This window comes from Sinocyclocheilus rhinocerous, unplaced genomic scaffold, assembly GCF_001515625.1.
Source record: "Sinocyclocheilus rhinocerous isolate Xijiao unplaced genomic scaffold, SAMN03320098_v1.1 scaffold370, whole genome shotgun sequence".
Classification (NCBI taxonomy): Eukaryota; Metazoa; Chordata; class Actinopteri; order Cypriniformes; family Cyprinidae; genus Sinocyclocheilus; species Sinocyclocheilus rhinocerous.
Window position 1 is genome coordinate 580,049 of NW_015670897.1, and position 7,198 is coordinate 587,246.

A 7,198-nucleotide genomic window follows, 5' to 3' on the forward strand; every position below is an offset into this window, starting at 1 on the left:
TGTGTGTGTGTGTGTGTGTGTGTTTCCAACAACCGGAGGATATGATGTAACATAACATGATTAATAATGTGGTCTGATTTGTTTGATAAGTTATGTTTTAGTCTGAAGTGATTCAGACTCTCATTGATCTATTGATGGATTAAAGATTCTGTTCATCACAAAAAGAGATGTGCTGAGATCACTGCACTAATATATATATATATAGATATAGATATAGATAGATACACTATAAAAATGCTTTTTTTTTTAAGTTTAACAAAGATTATTATTAGAACATTTTGCATTTTACATTAAATGTAATGTTACTTGCCATTTCTTTGTATTTTTTTTTCTGTGTGTGTGAAATTTATTAGCAATTTCTGAGTGAAAATTGTTTCAAAGTGAATCCTACACCACATTTCTTTCAATGTAGAGATCAATATAACACTCATATGGAGGTCAAAAGTGACCTTTTTATTTCAATGAAATGAATGGACTATATTTTAGTTTTTTAATTGTATTTAATATTTTGTATTTTGAGGGGATTTTATGGTACTAAATTATATTTATGGAATAGTCATGATCCATGTATTACCTGTTAACCACTTTATAATTTTAGACCTGAAAAGTACATTTCCAACTTAGTGTTGTAAATCTTTAATGCTTTGGAGCACAGATCTGATCTCTTTTTAAAGAAAATGCTTGACAGATTATTGAAGTCGTGAAAAAAATGTAAGCTTATTATTATGAAAAATGCTCAAAAATACTATTTTTTTTACATTTTCCAAAACATGTTTTACTTTAAAACTGCGTGAAAATCAAAGCCATAAATCTAAACAGACTGTGTTCTGAATTTGAAGTTGATATCACAAAAAATGACTAAGATTTTGTTTGGGTGCAGTACCGACCGTTTCCACTAGATGAAATTCACTTCCCATTCATTTCCAATGCAGTCATTTTCGACAGCGAACAGTACAGTACAGTACAAGTGTGACAATTTTTCCAGGACCATTTAACCTTTTTGAATCATGTCCATGATTTTATTTGTCTTTACATAGCAAGTGACAAAACCTTTATCAAGTTTTGCACCATTCTGATGAAGTAAAAAAAAAAAAAACTACTTTTTTTGGTCAAAAGTGACCAAACAGCACCAGAGGGTTAACTATTTACACACATGTGACGGTTAGGGTAGTTTTTGTACAGTAGAAAGTGAGCAGTGCCTTTAATCAGGTCAATCTGAGTGTGACGAGACTCATGAGACTCAACGGTTGATCTTGAAACAGGAAGCTGCTGTGGATCTGGGCTTCAATTCTCTTCATTTGATTATCAATCAAGCTTAAAAACTCAGTTTTGTTTTTTTAAACTCATTTTTGTGCATTATGAGGATTTTCATGCTTGAACTAGTTTCAGTTAGCTTTTCAATGACAAAAACAAGTTCTAGTAGAAGTTTTGCACCATTCTGATGAAGTAAAAAAAAATAAAAAAAATAAATAAAAACTACTTTTTTTGGTCAAAAGTGACCAAACAGCACCAGAGGGTTAACTATTTACACACATGTAACGGTTAGGGTAGTTTTTGTACAGTAGAAAGTGAGCAGTGCCTTTAATCAGGTCAATCTGAGTGTGACGAGACTCATGAGACTCAACGGTTGATCTTGAAACAGGAAGCTGCTGTGGATCTGGGCTTCAATTCTCTTCATTTGATTATCAATCAAGCTTAAAAACTCAGTTTTGTTTTTTTAAACTCATTTTTGTGCATTATGAGGATTTTCATGCTTGAACTAGTTTCAGTTAGCTTTTCAATGACAAAAACAAGTTCTAGTAGCTCATAATATGCACACAGATTAAACGTAAGAAATAAAGAGCATGCAACCATGAAGAAGTTGCATGCTCTTTATATCAGTGTGCATTATATCATTATATTTAAGCCAGCATTCAGTCAGCATGATTAGGATTTTGTAATATAAGTGAGTTGTATGTAGCCTAAATGGTTTTTGGTCGAATGCTGACTTGCTGGTTTTAAACTGAGTGGTGTGTTTTTGCACCATGTTTTAGGGTGTAAACTCGGGTGCAAAACTGAAACACTTTGAAGTGCACATATACAGCCTGCATAGTGAGCCGCTGTATGTGTCTGTGGTTAAACCTAACAGAACTTACAAATCGAGGAGGGAAGACGAGATCACCTGCTTTCGCGCCCAAATGTGTTTGAATCTAGCCTAAATGAGATTTTAAAAACCCAAAAGTATTTCGAATAGAAGAAACGTCATAAATTCTGTGAAAGAACCTTCAGTTCTCTGGTTCTTTTGAAACACATTCGCTTTAGTGTTTTAAAGAATCCAAAACACTGAAGTATCTGTAATATTTCTTTTACATTATTTCAACAGTCATTTCTCTTCAGAGCACTAAAGTTATTTCTGCCTGTTCTAATGAGAAGTTGTACTTTCACTCTTGAGTTTCATTTACTTCATTTTAAGTAACTTTCTCTTCTTCATTTGTATAGGTGATGAACCCCATCATAACTCACTGACCTGAGATCAGTTTTGAGGTGGGTGCAACAGCAAAAAAAAAAATTAAACAAATAAAAAACAGGACTTATTTACTATTTATTAGGGCTATTTATTCTTCTTTTATTCTTTTGTGAATAAATAGATATTTTAAAATTAAAATTATATTTTCAGGCTAAAAACAAGCCACAGATTATTTTGTAATATTACATTTTGTAATATTTAGACTAAAAAAACAAGACAGTTGCTAATTATATATATATGTGTGTGTGTGTGTGTGTGTGTTTGTATGGGTGAATCTATACACTTAACTAAAAAATATAACTATATATATATATATATATAATATTTTTTATATAATTTATGTTCTATATATTAAGTTCTATATAATAAAATATAAATCTTGACTTATATTCACATACATATTCTTTGCACTTGCAGACTCAAACATCCATTTATGTAAATAAGCTCTGTAATCAATAAGGCACATTAGTAAGATCACTCTCAAAACGAATGCTATTTCTGATTCAGCTTTGCGTTTCTGTTCATAACGACCTTGATCAAACATCCTGATAAAGGCAGTGACGCAGGTCTGTGACTGGCTGTGTGTCAAACCCGTACGGATCCTGATCACTTTTAGAATTACTATGATTCATTCAGGCCCAACTACAGTCAAACTGAAGTTGAAAGGTGACGGTGCGTTTGCCGTGGCCGGTCCCAGGTTATGGAACAGTCTTCCCTTATCTGTGAGATCCGCATCTTCTGTATATGATTTTAAATCTAAGCTACAGTCTCATCTTTTTATCCTTGCATTTAATTCATTATAATACTTGGTCTCATTTTAACTTATGTTTTATTTGTGCTTTATAAGTAAATAAATGAAACTGAAATGAAAACTCACTAATGTTCATGCATCATGTTTAGTAGGTGACGTTCAAAATGACATTTAGTCCTTTTTCAAGCTATTTTCTGTCTCAGACATGTAACTTTTTTTTTTTTTTAAAGGTTCCAATTAGAATTTTATTCAGCTTAAAGAAACCACTTCCTGTCTGCTGCTCGTGTCACGTGTACAGTGATGCTTGTTTACTACAATCACACTGCAAAAATGTCTGAATTGCATTAGATATAAAATATCACTCAAATGCTGAAATTATGTTTTCATTGATGGTCATTGCAAACTGTACAAACCTCTTTTGTCAAATGTTTTGTTTGAACAGTGTGCTTGTTTTGTTTTGAAATTTTGTGATCTAATGCAACATTCAGACATTTAGAAGTGTGACTTAAGTGTATATATATATATATATATATATATATATATTTTGAAATTAACACCAGCCACGTGTGGTGCTGCAATGAAATGACTGAAATGACTATGAAGTGTTGTTTCTGAGTCAGTCAGTAACTGTTGTTTGCTCGTGTGAAGGAGGTGATGGTTCTCTCTGAAACGTGACAGAGGTGGAGATGTGGTGTGTTTCTCAAACATGGAAAAATCAGGCCCACCCCGGCACACTTCCCACATCTACATCTAAAAAATGTAGTTGTTTCAATGTTCAATGTAAATGTTTCAAAAAGCTCATATTCGTCAAAGGTTAGTTGCAGTGTTTGTGATGTGAATGATTATGACAGATGTGCATCAGTGTGATGCTTTGTTCCATTACATGACAATTTCCTACAGACGTCACAACACATTTATTGTCTTAATAAACATAGGCACTGCACTCATGGCCCACATGCTTTCACAAAAAAAAAAATAATAATTTCACTGGCTTTGTCAATATCACAATAATAAATAACTGTAGTGCCTTAATAAAATCTCTAAATATCACTTACGTGATTTTTAGAGTTGGACATGCCACAATAAATGCCTAGAGTTTATTTTGTCTAAAATTATATCTATCTATTATAGATTTTTTTTTAGTTTAGAAATGAGTTTTTTGACTAACGAATTATATTTAGGGATTTTACATCATATTTTTTGTAAAATTTTAATCTAAAAATTTGAAAATGGAGAAATTGTACTGAAGTTATTACTCATTCCATGTCAATATTCTTAATTTTGGACACAATTAACAATTGCATGCGAAGAGAGGAAAATCTGGATTTTCCAACATGCTTTAATATGGACTGTATAATGAGAGTAAATGTTCAGTTATTCAGATCTACTTAAATCTTCTTCACTTACATTTACTCAGTTCATGAGGGATATTTGCTTTAAAGGGGTCATATGATGCGATTTCAAGTTTTCCTTTCTCTTTGGAGTGTTACAAGCTCTTGGTGCATAAAGAAGATCTGTAAAGTTGCAAAGACTAAAGTCTCAAATCCAAAGAGATATTCTTTATAAAAGTTAAGAGTCAACCATAACCCTTACTATGCTGTACTCAAAAATCCTTTACCTAATTTGGTGTTCCCTGCCTTGTCAATCTCTCATAATGCTCTATCACCAAATCTTAAATTCAATGTTTGCCAACTTGTTTTCCTTCAGTTATCACAGGTTTTGTATTTCTTTTGCACCTCAGTTTTTGAGTGAAAAGCATTATTTGTGGATAATTTTGGCAAAAAAACTGAGGTGCATGAGCTCAGATCAATGAGGCTGACGACCAATCAGTCACAAAAACAAATACAAAACCTGTGATAACTGAAAACAAGTTGATAAAAAGATTGAATCCAATATATGGTAATAATACAGCATAACACAAAATTTATAAGCAATTTTTGCAGGCTGGACATTTTTGAAGCATAACAAGGCAGGACCAAAATCCCCAAAAATGATCTAGTTTTTGGTGGGAAGTTGTTAAACTCTGAAACAGTAGTATAATATTCAAGTCAACTGTTTAATATTTAAGTGTATGATATTTAGGTGTTGTATCATCCTCCAAGTCCAGAAACATATGAAAGTAAGAGCTCACTTTTCTTAACAAACACAATGCACCGTTTAGTGTATCACGTCTGCTGAATAAACAGCTTAGATGAGTCAGGTTTTAGTTTAGTGTGGGTTAGTGGGGTGTTCAGTGAACCATAATATGAGTCCCAGTAAACACCATTAACGAATCTGAGCGCTTAAATGAGACTCTTGTCTGTTTCTCAAGTTGGTGTGAGTTTTATTTCCATCAGCATTTGTGTCAGTCAGCAAGAGTTTGAGGAGCGACAGCGCCCTCTCATTGTGTCTTCTCAAAATAACACACGGTTTCTGCTGGTTTTATGAAGGTGCATTTAAGACTTTTAGAGCAAGTAAATAATATTTAAGGAATAAATCGAAGGGAACACTATATATCAATATGTTCTCTAAATGTAAATGTCTAAGGAGCACAATGAGTTTTATTAGCAACACTGCAAAGTACAATCTCCATTACTATTTAAATATTTCACAAAAAGTAAATCTTAAGGTTTGAACAGCTCTGCTCCCAAACACTTGAATATGAAATTAACTTTTACTGTAACTTCTGATCACACTAAAAAAAGGTACATTTAAGGTACTTAAATCAGATACATTTACTTGAAAAGCAAATTGACAAGAAGTCGTGATTTCTGAGAAATTGATCAAAATGAAGTGAGTTCATGATTAAAACGAGAACAAATATCTGGGCTCAGAAAAATCTTAATTCGACTGACAGATATTCATTCTTGTTTGAAGCGTAAACTCACTTTTGTTCAGTTTCTCAGAAAACAAGAATTCACATTTTCATTTTCCTTCACAAGTACACGTGTCTTGATTTAAGGATGTTTAGATATTTGTATTGGAAAACAAACAAAAATCCTGAAGAAGATATTCATTTTTGCAGTGCATGCAACATTTAATGCCAAGACTATGAATTTGAGACTTTCTGCTCTGAATTAAGACCTTTTAAGGCCCGGTTTCACAAACGGTGCTTAGCTTAAGCCAGGACTAGACCTTAGTTAAATTAAGATATTTAAGCAACTTTTACAAAAATGCGTTAGAAGAAAACATTACAGGTGTGCATCTTGACACAGAACAGTGAAACTACTGACATATTTTAAGATAATGTCAGAGCAAGATATTTTCAGTTGAGACAGCTCAAACATGCATTTTAGTCTGGGACTAGCTTAAGCCTTGTCTGTGAAACCGGGGGTAAATGTACTAAATTGCAACTTAAATTGTAATTACAAAGTTGGAAATACAAGTATATATAGCAACACATGGCACAGAAGTTTCAATAGAAATGACATTAAAGTATATTTTACTTTATCATAAATGCTTGTCAGTACATTCAGCAGTAACACTTTAACCATATTTCAAAGAATAGAATTATGAAATTACATATAATGATGTACTTAAGTGCTACTTAAGTGAGTCAAAAAGCATTCTAAAGTTCAGCTAATTGCATTTTATATAAATTTAAACCATAATTAATTTATTTAATTGCAATTATGAAGTATCTGAAAACATGACATTCAGCTCACAATTTAGCATATTCTTTTAAAGTACATTATTGAGTACTCTGTTTGAAAGTATGCTAAAATGCACTTCTTTTTCACAAGAGATTTAAGCAGCTGTGTCTATGGGCCAAAAACCCCTGAGGCAAGGGATTCCTTCAGATGCATTACAACATATCTTGTCTCTCGCCCTTACCTAAGCGTTTATGCTAAACATTTCACAATAGTTTCTGTCATAACACAGCATTGGTGTTGTTATTGCTGTAGTTACAACATCTCTCACTCCTTGTGTTCACTGCAAGTGAGATCTGCAATGTAACACAA